This window comes from Hemiscyllium ocellatum, chromosome X, assembly GCF_020745735.1.
Source record: "Hemiscyllium ocellatum isolate sHemOce1 chromosome X, sHemOce1.pat.X.cur, whole genome shotgun sequence".
Taxonomy (NCBI): Eukaryota; Metazoa; Chordata; class Chondrichthyes; order Orectolobiformes; family Hemiscylliidae; genus Hemiscyllium; species Hemiscyllium ocellatum.
The window spans coordinates 12,088,063-12,101,761 of record NC_083453.1 but is presented as its reverse complement, the minus strand read 5'-3'; the positions used below and the strand labels follow the sequence as shown (position 1 = coordinate 12,101,761).

Sequence of the window (13,699 nt, the reverse complement as noted above, 5' to 3'; positions counted from 1 at the left end):
AATATGAGAATGTTGGATGGTGAGTCTAACACAGCATACAAATGCCAAAAAAAGTGAAATAAACAGTAGTTGCTGGAAAACCTCTGCAGGTCTGGCAGCAGCTGTGAAGAGAAATCAGGATTAAGGTTTCTGGTCCAGTGACTCTTCCTCCGAACTGATGGTAGCTGGGAAAATGTTGGCTTATCTGCAGAAGATAGAAGAAGGCAAGGAGTAAACAATAGATGGGGACAGAGCTCAAGAGAGAAGAACAGTTGGACAGACAAAAGAATGGGTAACGATCTGTCTAGGAGGGTGAACAGTTGTTAATGGAGACTGTTGGTGGCTAACAATAGGTGGTGTGTAATTGCAGAGGAGGTGATAAGGCCTTGTTATTAAGCCTGCTGATCAGGGTGGTGCTGTTGTAGCCTGGCGTACTGACCTCCCTTGTAGAGGCTGAGCGCCAGCTCTCAGATACCTCCACGTATCTTCCCCTGGGCCATGGCACAACAGGCCATTGTATCAACTACAGTTACTAATCTCATCTCATCTGGTACAGACACACAGACACCGGATTAGTCCCCCAGCCCCACATAGCTCACTGCTACTTCTGAGAAGTCACCAAACAGGACTGCCTGGTCAGACCTATTGTTACAGTCTGCTCCTGCCCCACAGAACTCATCTCTTCCTACTGTCCCTGCCCATGTACATCTGTGATTCCTCTGACACTTTATGCCAGTTTCAGAATTTCCTGTTTGCAGGCTCCAGCTGCCTTCTCTTTACCATGGACATGCAATGCCTTTTACACATCCATCCCCCACCAAGGTGGTATCAAGGCTCTCTGCTTCTTCCTGGAACAAAGGCCTGAACTGTCCCCACCCACCAATACCCTTCTCTGCTTGGCCAACAACTTTTCTCTTTTAATTCCTCTCCTTTCCTTCGCATCAGAGGTGGCCATTGGTACCTGCATGGGCTCCAATAATGTCCTTGTGAGAGTATGTGGAATATTTCCTGTTCTGGCCCCCACCCATAGCCTCCTTCAATTTTTAGATCAGAGCGATACCATTGGTGCTGCTTCCCTCTCTAGGCCAGAATTTAAAAAGTTCATCAGGTTTTTTTTTTGTTTCCAATTTCCACCCCATCCTTGCTTTCACCTGGTCTATCTCGGAGTCCTCCCTTCACTTCCTCAACATCTGTGTTTCCATTTAGATTAGATTAGATTAGATTAGATTACTTAGTGTGGAAACAGGCCCTTTGGCCCAACAAGTCCACACCGACCCTCCGAAGAGAACCCACCCAGACCCCTTCCCCTACATTTACCCCTTCACCTAACACTACGGGCAATTTAGCATGTCCAGTTTAACTAACCTGCACATTTTTGGACTGTGGGAGGAAACCGGAGTACCTGGAGGAAACCCACGCAGACACTGGGAGAATGTGCATACTGAGGCGGGAATTGAACCCGGGTCTCTGGCGCTGTGAGGCAGCAATGCTAACCACTGTGCCCAGAAATATCCACTACAAACCCACTGACTCCCACAGTTACCTGGACTATTCATCCTCACACCCTGCTTCCTGTAAAGACTCCATTCCATTCTTCCATTCCTCTGTCTCTGTCGCATCTGTTCCAATGAGGCCAGGGAAGCCAGGAAAATGATGAAACAAGGGAGCCTCAGAAATGTCTACTGCCTCCTTCAACCAAGCATTCCCCAGCACTGCTGTCGATAGGGCCCTTAACCAGGTCTGACTCCTCTTCCACCCTCACCCCCTCTCTTCCATCCTGCAACAGCAATAGGGTTCCCCATATCCTTACCTACCATTCCACCAACATCCACATCCAGAAGATCATCAAATGCCATTTCCTCCAGCGAGATGCCACCACCAGACACCCATTCTCTGCCTATCCCTTGTCCACCTTCCGCAGGGACCATTCCCTCTGGGGCACACTGGTCCACTCTTCCTTCACTCCCAGCATAGTCCCTGATACCTTCTCCTGCAACCGTTGAAGGTGTAAAACTGCTTATCCAAGGGTTCAAACATAGGTGAAACAGCACTTAACTCTAGATTGTGAGAAGTACAGGTATAGATCAGAGTGGTGCTGGAAAAGCACAGCAGGTCAGGCAGCATCCGAGGAGCAGGAAAATCGACGTTTCGGGCAAAAGCCTTTCATCAGGAATAGTCTATTTTCCTGCTCCTCGGATGCTGCCTGACCTGTGCTTTTCCAGCACCACTCTGATCTAAACTCTGGTTTCCAGCATCTGCAGTCCTCTCTTTTGCCTTCTCTCAATCTAGTCTTCTGCCTTCAATGCTCACAATGTGATCTCCTCAACATTGGGAAAACAAAGCGTAGACTGGGTGATGGCTTCACAGAAATGACCCTGAGCTTCCAATCGCCTGCTACTTTAACACACCACCTTGTCCCCTGGCCGATCTCTGTCTCGGGCATGCTGCATTGCTCCAGAGAAACTCCGCACAAGCTGGAAGAACAACACCTCATTTTCCAGTTGTGGACCATGCAGCCCTCTGGACTCCATATTGAGTCAAGTAATGTTAGGGCATGAACTCCTCGTCCTCCGTCCTCATCCGCTATGGCACACTATCTCTTGTGCTGTTCACCCTCCTAGCCAGATCGTTATCCACTCCTTTGTCGGTCCAACTGTTCTCTCAATCCAACTGTTCTCTCAATCTCTCTCTGGGCTCTATCCCCACCTATTGATTACTCCTTACCCCCATCGTCTGCACATAAACGTTTTCCCACCTACCATCGGTTCTGAGGAAGAGTCAACAGGCCTGAAACGTTAACTCTGATTTCTCTTCAGATGCTGTTTTGTTTCTGAATTACATCATAGAGCCATAGAGATGTACAGCATGGAAACAGACCCTTCAGTCCAATCTGTCTATGCTGACCAGATATCTCAACCCAATCTAGTCCCACCTGCCAGCACCCGGCCCATATCCCTCCAAGCCCTTCCTATTCATATACCCACCCAAATGCCTCTTAAATGTTGCAATTGTACCACCCTCCTCCACTTCCTCTGGCAGCTCATTCCATACCCGTACCACCCTCTGCGTGAAAAAGTTGCCCCTGAGATCTCTTTTATATCTTTCCCCTCTCACCCTAAACCTATGCTCTCTAGTTCTGGAATCTCCAACCCCAGGGAAAAGACTTTTTGTCTATTTATCCTATCCATGCCCCTCATAATTTTGTAAACCTCTATAAGGTCACCCCTCAGCCTCCGGTGCTCCAGGGAAACAGCTGCAGCCTTTTCAGCCTCTTGCCACAGCTCAAATCCTCCAACTCTGGCAACATCCTTGGAAATCTTTTCTGAACCCTTTCAAGTTTCACAACATCTTTCCAATAAGGAGGAGACCAGAATTACATGCAATATTCCAACAGTGGCCTAACCAATGTCCTGTACACTGCAACATGACATCCCAACTCCTGTACTCAATACACTGACCAATAAAGGAAAGCATACCAAATGCCTTCTTCACTATCCTATCTACCTGCGACTCCACTTTCAATGAGCTGTGAACCTGCATTCCAAGGTCTCTTTGTTCAGCAAAACTCCCTAGGACCTTACCATTAAGTGTATAAGTCCTGCTAAGATTTGCTTTCCCAAAATGCAGCACCTCGCATTTATCTGAATTAAACTTCATCTGCCACTTCTCAGCCCATTGGCCTATCTGGTCAAGATCCCGTTGTAATCTGAGGTAACCCTCTTCGCTGTCCATTACACCTCCGATCATATGCGGTTCTTTTGATTTTTATTAGAGGATGAGAGGTAGTTGATTATAAGAGCGAATTTTTTTGCAGACAGGTTTATGGAATAGTATTTGAACAGAAGAAATTGTTCACAACACCAACTCCAGGGTGTGAATTCTCTGGAGGAGTGGAAACTTTATTCCACTTGTTTTGTGCTTTTTCAAGGCTGTGGCAAGATGATGTTAGCAGCAAAAAGTACAAAAATTCCCTATTGGGTTAATGATTGATCGACTCTGCAGCCTTGACCTCTCTCTCTCTCTCTCTCTCTCTCTCTCTCTTTCGAAGTGCTGCTCCTTCTTCAGGTGGTTGTGGAGTATAAATATCATAAAACACAGAATTTATAGCAAAAGTTTACAGTGTGATGTGACTGAAATTATATCTTGGAAAAGGCCTGGATTATTTGTCTTTTTCAATTGCATCACAGTGTAAACTTTTGCTATAAATTCTGTGTCTTACGATCTTATACTCCACAGCCACCTGATGAAGGAGCAGTGCTCCAAAAGCTAGTGCTTCCAAATAAACCTTTTGGACTATAACCTGGGTGTTGTGATTTTTAACTTAGTACACCCCAGTCCAACACTGGCACCTCCAAATCATCCTATTAAACAGTAAGCAAAGTGGTTTTGTTCTTGATGGACTAAGGACCTGAACCTGCTCTTGCCTGTAGGCTCCCTTAGAAAACATTCCTGATATATGTTTTAAATGGCATGGAACTAAAGGAAGAACTTGCACTTTTATATAATGCTGCCTTCTATCTCAGGAAACCACAAAATGCTTTATAGCCAATTGACAACAAGTTTTAAATCGTAATATCACAATCGTGATTCCAGGAGGACTTCTCAGGTCTTTGCTGCAAAAATGGGTGCTTTTTTTTTCCCTTCCATGTCCAGAACAAATGTTAGGAAATTTGTTTGGGTACACAATGGCCTTTGAAAGATGGTGCAGATGCCATGGATGTTGGGAAATTCCAGAATATCTTAGGAGTGGCGAGCTTTTCTGGGAACAGCATTTTGTTAAAATAGGGCCAGAATTGAACGAGAGGAATGCCATCTGGGCGGGTGGATAGTTAATAGGTGCCTTTGAAAGATATGGCAAACAAACTTGGGCCTCGTGCTGAGAACCCCGCTTTTAAAGCCTCATACTGAGCCAGAAACATGTAAGATTCAGTCCACAGTTTCCATTGTTAGTATTGTTCAAATGGTTTTGATTACGAAGTGACTGTCCACTTTTATCCTGTATAGTCTAAATGATTGAAACAGTAGTGGAATTTTCTCAAGACACAACAATTTCTGATACCAAATGGATGTAGCCCAGTACTTCCTAGTGGCAAGCTGGTCACCGTTGCTCTTTTCAGGCTTCATGTAAACAACAGCTTCTTAATAAGTTGGGTGTTGTCAGTGAGTAATCGCTTGGAAATTGTTCAGCACCTGGTGGAGTAAACTGGGAATATTTTTATTTCAAAATAACTATATTTTGAAACTGAAAATATTCCATGCACAGATGAGTCACCACTTGCATCCAGAAATGACTGACTGACTGACTGACTGACTGACTGTCGATAAAACTCTTTTTTTTTGCCACAGTGAAGCTTAGCACAGGTGATTTGAGGTTTTGGAGAGAGGAGGCCTGGGAAACAGATACTCTGATCTGAAAGAGGAAGTTAATGAATGATCTAAATTTCTGAATAGAAAGTAGAAAACAAATTGCGTTCTGGTGAGATAGGATAGAAGTATGAAATGGAAAAACAATGAATAGCCAAGATTGTTTCTATTCACTACGGACAGGACCCTCTGCTGTGAAGTTCTGAAAGTTAGCGTTGAGATCATTGCGTAAAAAGTTTATGTAAATATAACCTGCATTAAAATAGCATTGTGATTTCATTGGAACATTTGTCACATTTTTAAACAAATACATCATTTAAGATAGTCATTTTATTGCTTTAATGTACTTTGGAACATCTTGAGGTCATTAAAGACACTTAAAAACATGCTTTATAGTCAATGAAGCCTAGTAAATATCCAGGATAAAGAGTGATTTGCTTGGTTGGAAGCAGGAGGCCAAGAGGTCTGAGATGTGATAGAGGAAGTTTAAGTTGCATACTATGGAAATAGCAAGATTATACCAGCCAGCAGGCAAAGTGGTCACCAAAATGCCATTGTTCTCTTCAATATAAGAGAGGCAGCACTCTGAGCAGTATATTTTAATTTTTTTGGTGAAGCACGTTATGAATTGCCTAGTGTAAAATGTGCCCTGTACAGAATTTATTTTGGCTCATGGGACGTGAGTATTATTGGCTAGGCAATTGTCCATGCCTAATTGCGTAGATGTCAGTCAACCACACTGCTGTGAGTCTGGAGGCATCATCCTACAGAGGCTAGACCAGGCAGATTTTCTTCCCCAAAAGACAGTCGTGAACCCAATAGGCTTTCATGACAATAGACAGTGGTTATATGGCTGCCATTATTCCAGGTTTTTTAAAAAAAAGTTGTTTTCAGGTTTCACTATCTGCCATGGTGTGATTCAAACCCATAATCTCCCAAAACACATTAGCCTGGGTTATAAATTACTAGTCCAGTGACATTACCACTACTCCACTGTCTCCCCTTGGTGTGGCAGAAGGTGAATGATTTAAGTATTCTGTGTAGCTGCTGTAAGTTTGAGCTACAGAAGGGTGAACAAGGCTAATTGGAGGTATCTGTCTCATGGAAAGGAGGGAAGAGGAAGATTTACTTTGTATTTAATCAGAAAAGTAGGATTGAAGGTGAGGGAGAGTGGGGCAGGAGTTGGAGGAAAGGCGAAGGATCAGGCTGGGGTTAGGCTGATTGCTGTTGCAGACTGGGTTGAGTATCTTCTGCTGATGAAGAGAGGGGAAATTTCTGAATGTGTCAAGCAGAAAGTAGAGCAATTGGGGAATGAATAGAAAGAAGTGTCAAGTGTTGGACATGGATCACAGGAAGTGAGAGATGGGTGGAAATTGGAAACATTAATTTTCCTCCTATTTAAGTGAAAGTAGGAAGCTGTAACAACACAATCGCCATTGTAACAGAGGAAGAGGACAGGGAGGACATTTTGAGTAGGATTAGAACAATATATTCCAGCTATCATACAAAAAGTCTGAAATCGTTAGAACCCATTGGTTCCCATAGCAAATCTTTTATATGGGGGAAGTGAATGGATTTGAGAAGTTGTTGAAAACGTTCTTCAATCAGTTAGAGGATGGTGGAGATGGATCCAGAGTAATATAGCTACCATTCCAATAAGGATCAAAGATCTCAAAGCCATCCACATGGTGGATGGAAACACAGCATTCTGTGGGACAAACTGATACAGTTGGTCAAAAAAAAACTGAAAGCACGAGAGGGCACTTTTTAAAAAAAAACACGGGGGAGGGCTGAGGAAAGGAAATTAGTGAAACTAAGAAAATGGAATCCAAGCAAGAAGGAATTATTGTGATGAGCAATGTTTCTGCCTGTTTTGTCTTTTGAGGAGCAAGAATAAGTTTGTGCAATAGGTGGTATGATTTGCAACATACTGGGCAGCTTCTTTGATTAGTACTTGAGTTAATCCTGAGGTGGGTGGGCTTGATGACCAATAACATTTATGGGCCAGACCAAACCACTTCAGACCAGACCTTTTTAACCTTTTTCTTACTTTAAAGACGAGTGCCAGACATTGTATTCCAAATGCAATTCAGTGGGCCAAACTACCAGATTTGAAGCAAAACACACTTTATTCATACACTATAGCTAAAATACAACAAAAGAGAACAAAACAGAACTTTGAAAAATGTAACTCTATTGGAAAACTTGGCAGATTAATAGATTATTTAACCATTGAACAGTAACTTTTCTCATATAGTAATATCCTGTAAACCTACCCTTGGCAAAAAGCAAATTCAGTAAAATAGATTGCCTTTTGGGCAATTCTCCAGGCCAGAAGGAAACAACATGAAGAGAATAGTTTCTAATTAAACCTGTTGGACTATAACCTGGTGTTGTGATTTTTAACTTCCTTCACTATCATCCCTGAAGAAGGTTATACCTGAAACATCAACCACCACCTGATGTTGCTTGGCTTGCAGTAATCTTGAAGCTCCTTGCTTGTCTATTTCACTATCTGAGCAGCAGTGAAGAATATTGAAAATTGTGCAGTCATCTATCAGCATTCCTGCTTTTGACCTTAGGTTGGAGGGTAGGTCATGAAGCATTTACACAGTCTTCAGATCCAGGGCACTACTTTGAGGAACTGTAGTGATGTCCTGGGACAAAAATCATTAGCCTCCAACAATGACAACCATCTTCCTTTTTGTTGTGGTTCTGTTCGCCGAGTTGGGAATTTGTGTTGCAGACGTTTCGTCCCCTGTCTAGGTGACATCCTCAGTGCTTGGGAGCCTCCTGTGAAGCGCTTCTGTGATGTTTCCTCCGGCATTTATAGTGATTTGTATCTGCCACTTCCGGTCATCAATCAGATTCAATCAATAAGCACATCAACCTGGACCCAACATACCAGCCACTGCAGCGGACAGCTGGAAATGACAACCAGAAGCGGCGGAAACAAACCACTATAAATGCCAGAGGAAACATCACAGAAGCGCTTCACAGGAGGCTCCCAAGCACTGAGGATGTCACCTAGACAGGGGACGAAATGTCTGCAACACAAATTCCCAGCTCGGCGAACAGAACCACAATAATGAGCATCCGAGCTACAAATCTTCTCACAAACTTTGATCTTTTGTGCTAGATATGACTTGTAACCAGAGGTTTCTCCCCCATTTTCCATTGACTTCAGTTTTGCTAGGGCTCTTTGATGTTGCACTCGGTCAAATGCTGTTCATGTCGTCGTCGTCGTCGTCGTCGTCATCATCATCATTGCCTAAAGTTACCAAAAATACCAAAAAAAACCCCTTTTTTTGAGTTTCTTCATCCTTTCAATGAGAACAGTTTCTTCCAATTTATCCTGTCCATGATTTTGAGCTCTTGTAATATATCTCCCCTCTACTTTCTCCAGAATGATTAGCCCCAACTTCTCCATTGTATCAACTAAAGTGTAGGAGGTTGGGGAGTGACCTTCCATAGAGGTTTATAAAATCATGAGGGATACAGATAAACTAAAGTTGAGGGGAGTTCAAAACTAGGGGGCATATTTTTAAGGTGAGGGGAGAAAGATTTAAAAAGGACATGAGGGGCAACTTTTTCCCACAGAGGATGGTTAGTATGTGGAATGAACTGCCAGAGGAAGTGGTGGGTGCAGGTACAGTTACAACATTTAAAAGACCTTTGGACAGGGACATGAATGATTTAGAGAGACGTGGACCAAACGAAAGAAAACTGGACGAGTTCAGTTTGGGAAACTTGGTCAGCATGGATGAGTTGGCCCAAAGGCTCAGCAGATAAGGTAGCACTTTTATGGAAAAAGAAAAAGTTTAACATTTTGGGGTAGTGATTTTTTTTTAATCAGAATTGGTAAATGTTAGAGATATTTCAAGTCCAAAGGCAGACAGGGTACTAAAGGATTGACCGTGAACGGCAGGAGAGATTGAATGACAAAAATAATGATGGAAAAGGAAATGGTAGAAGTAGAGAAACCAGATGGACCTAGAGGAGATACAAATGGGAAAAGCAGAATCTTCACAGCTACTGCCCCCCTTTTTTTTCCTGGATATGGTCTGAAATTGTTGAACTCACTGATCCTGGATTGCTGTAAAGCATACAATGCAATATGTCTCTCTGTTTCTGTTCTAGAAATGAGTGAATTAGCTTGTAGGTGTGGCATCAATCTGATATGGAAGCTGTCCAAGAAGTAGAAATGTGATGTGGAGAGTAATGTGTTAACAATGTCAAGGAAGTGACTAAACCAGTAAGCAAATACTACAATTTTGTTGCACACTTTCTTACGAGCTCTGGTGTATTTCTGCAGGTGCCTTTTGGACAAGTGCTGAATCTGACATTGCAGGTTTGGGAGAAAGTAAGCATTTGTTCAGTTAATGGCCAATTTTTAAATGCTTTGTGTTTTAAAGAGAAATAGGTAATTGTGGTGTCGCCACACCATTTAAGACTGACATGAGTATGTGTACTGTTCGAGTTCCGGAAATGTTTGTCCAATTCGAGGCACCTGTTCCAACAGGTTGGAAGTATTTTCACTTGTGTATTTGCCTAATTTTGTATTGATACTTTCATTTTAAAAAAAATTCCATGATTATATAGCAAGATCTTTTTTCTTTGCTTAATCAATTGCCTTGGCAATTTGGGATTAAAATCCCTGGTAGGGGTACTGAGAACTGTGATTTGAGAAAGTTTCACATCTAATGTGGTGTTTTCATTAGCTACCAGTTTCATTTTTTTCTGTATTGAAGAATGCTTGAGTGATAAGTTTTCTGGCAGTATTTTTCAGTTTTCTTTTTCTGCATTGCTGTAATTTCAAAAGAAGATACTCGATCTCTACTTGAATGAACAAAAATCTGCCTATAACCAATACATGACACATTGATGCAATGAAGGAATGACACTTGCCACTTGTGTTGCTACCAGACGAAAATCCTAGTTCTAAGGTATTGGGGCTAAAACCCTGAAGGTGTGTTCAACCTCATTATGTTGATTAAAAGTTCACTTTGTATTATTGATGTGTTCATGGCTTTGAGTAAGCTTGAATCGGAATACGATCACTAAAATAGTAAATATTATTGTATTAAAGTCTCCAGGATTGAGCTGGGGTCTGTCTTCCTATTATGGAGAGCAAATTTAATAACCCAGCTTTTGCTTTTCTTGACTATAAATTGGTTGCATTTTTGATAAATTGCTAAACCAGCAGACTGTTGTTTAGCTTGGAGGGAGGGAGTTTTGTTCATGAGACTACATTTCCAATAAATAATGTAGTAGGTGTGAGTGGTGAAACCATATCCCTGTGCTGACTATCCCTTTCGTCTAGTGTGTTATTCTGTTGGTGTTAACTTTTATTCGCTTTGCATGCGATTCTTTTTAATTTTCCCTATGCTCAACTGTGTATTCCACAAGATGGCAGTAGCACTATGTGGGCAAGCTGTTTGTAGACTTTCCATCACCTTTGCAAAATGTGGAGTGTCAGATTAAAGTCCTGTCTCCACCCAGAGGTGTGTGATAACATTTTTTTTCTGAACGGGCTGATTTGAAAATACTTTTCAACTTTTTTTAACCCTCCTTTGGATACTGTTTTAGCATAAGCGTGTTACGAATTTGCTATTTGTGGAATCTTACATTTATTTTCCTATTACTATTCCTGTCATTTTGTATTCTGTTTTGTTAGCTACAGATTATCCTGAATCAACTCTTGCCACCTTAGTGCAGACAGTTAAAAATCGCACAACACCAGGTTATAGTCCAACAGGTTTAATTGGAAGCACACTAGTTTTTGGAGCGGCACTCCTTCATCAGGTGATAGTGGAGGGCTCGATTGTAACTCAGAATTTATAGCAAAAATTTGCAGTGTGATATAACTGAAATTATACATTGAAAAATTGATTGTCTGTTAAGCCTTTCATCTGTTAGAATACAGTGATTGAGCCCTCCACTATCACCTCATGAAGGAGCGTCGCTCCGAAAGCTAGTGTACTTCCAATTAAACCTGTTGGACTGTAACCTGGTGTTGTATGATTTTTAACTTTGTACACCCCAGTCCAACACGGGCATCTCCAAATCATTAGTGCAGACAGTCTATCTGTCTGAATTTGGATGACTTCCTCCAGTATCAGTCCAAGTTTTAAAAACTTGGACATGTCCAAACGGAGTATCTGCTGGGTGGGAGGTGTGTAGAAATCAACCTTGTGTCCATGATTCTGTTTTACTTTATCTTTCTGCGACCATATCTGATCCTGACATGAGTTTTGCATCTGTCTGTGTTTGTAGTGCAAGAAAAATTTCATGTGTGAAAGATGGGAACATGAAATATTTCGAGCAAGAATGAGGGTGATGGCAGAGGGTTGCTTTTCAGACTGGAGCTCAGTGGCCAGCAGTGTGCCACAAGGATCGGTGCTGGGTCCACAGCTTTTCGGCATTTATATGAATGATTTGGATGGGAACTTGGGAGGTATGGTTAGTAAGTTGCAGGTGACACCAATATTGGAGGTGTAATGGACAGTGAAGAAGGTTACCTCTGATTACAACGGGATCTTGATCTGATGGGCCATAGGGCTGAGAAGTGGCAGATGGAGTTTAATTACGATAAATGAGAGGTGCTGCATTTTGGGAAAGCAAATCTTAGCAGGACTTATCCACTTAATAGGTCCTGGGGAATGTTTGCTGAACAAAGAGACCTTGGAGCGCAGGTCCATAGCTCCTTGAAATTAGAGTCACATGTAGATGGATAGGATAGTGAAGAAGGCATTTGGTATGCTTTCCTTTATTGGTCAGAGCATTAAATATAGGAGTTGGGAGGTCATGTTGCGGCTGTACAGGACATTGGTTAGGCCACTCCTGGAACACGTCACAGAACTGTGCCAACTGCAGTGAGACCTGCAACCTGAGAGATGTGGTCCATCTATCCTGATCTTAAGGTGACAGCTGCACTAAATATTTATGCACCTGACTGTTTCCATGAATCCACTGGGGACCTGTGTGGGACCTCTGTCTTCAGCTTAAAAATAAAACGTGGCTGAAGCCGATGTGGTTTGTGCCAGGTCAGTGCTGTAGCCCAGGCTTTGCCAACATAGCAGGCTTCCCCGGTACAGGGAGCTACAAACTGTACACACGACACTGAGAGCACCAAGTCCTCAAGCAGCAGAGTTCATCAACAGAAAAAGGGTTCCATTCCATCAATATAGAAGGTATCTGTGGTCCTTGATCTCATTGTAGCATTCTATGCCAGGTACCCTGAAAGCTACCATTATGCCCTAAATCCTTGAGCTACCAGCTATAGGTGTCTCTGCTGCTAATTCATTCTGTCAATTCCTTCTCCTGGACTGGAGAAAGCAGCGCATGAGTGAAACTGTTTTGTTGAATTTGCCTATGCCAAACGTGTATTTATGGGATGCTGCTAAATTGGAACAGGTTGTAAGCAAGTAAATAGTGTTCAGTATTTTGAAGTTTTTTTTTGTTGCATACATTTTAACTGTGGTGTAAAAACAGGCCTAGTAGTTTGACCGGTCAAATCCCATCTGGAACGCAGTGCCTTACACCTGCCTTTAAATAAGAAGAGAAAAGTTGGAGTCCAGGCTGTCTTCCTGACGTAGCTTGAGAAGGTTTGGTTCATAAAAGGAGACCAGGTTTACATGCTGTATCCATGGCGGGATGACCCTGTTATGGAAGCCCCAACTGAGGTAGAGTGTAGAAACAATGCTGCCCATTCTTTGATCAGGGCCATTATGGAGCAGACAGTAGGCCTCCTGAAGATGAGGTTCTGATGTTTGTATAGGCTTTGCAGGAGAGAGTGTACTATATAATCCTCGCATGCTGTGCTCTGTCCAACTGGGGCAGGTGAAGAGGGGAGTGATGGACTCTGAAGAGCTGGGAGAGTGGCTCTGAGAAGGAAGGGGAGGATACTGAGCAGTAGGAACATCACTTTCAGCAGGATAGAGCTGTGCAGTGTCTGGTATAAGAAGCCAGACAGGACTTAATACCTGCTTCCAATACATTTGTTGCTTGAAAGGCAAGCTGTCCTTGTTCCCAGAAACAAATGCAGTTTTTTTTTGTTCTCTTTTTGCTGTTCAATAAAAGTTAATGTTTTCAACCATTTAAAGGTTTTCCAGTATGTGATGCTCCCACATTTCCCAGTCTTTGTATAATGTTTCTTCTTTGTTCATTTGGGAGAGAGTAGTGCTCCCTTTATACAGGGTTCTAACATGATCTGGCATAAGGCTGAGTAGCCGATGTGGCTTGATTCTTGTTACAATGACAGTCTGTCAGACGGGTGATGATGTGCAATAGTAATACATTTATGAATGTGAGCTTGTGTTGCCAATGAAGTGTCACCTGTGCTGCTAATGTGCCC

General features: G+C 42.6%; 1 protein-coding gene across 8 annotated transcripts in view; it reads left to right on the top strand.

Moving 5' to 3' along the window:
* Window positions 1–13,699, top strand: part of LOC132805723 (LIM domain and actin-binding protein 1-like) — a 122,618-nt gene that overhangs the window by 30,967 nt on the left and 77,952 nt on the right. The window contains exon 1 of one of the 8 annotated variants that reach the window (XM_060820935.1): window positions 9,630–9,706. The exons of the other annotated variants lie outside the window; for them this stretch is intronic. The gene's annotated coding sequence lies outside the window, so the exon portion shown is untranslated. Of the gene's footprint in view, window positions 1–9,629; window positions 9,707–13,699 lie in introns of those variants that run through there. 8 annotated transcript variants of the gene reach the window in all.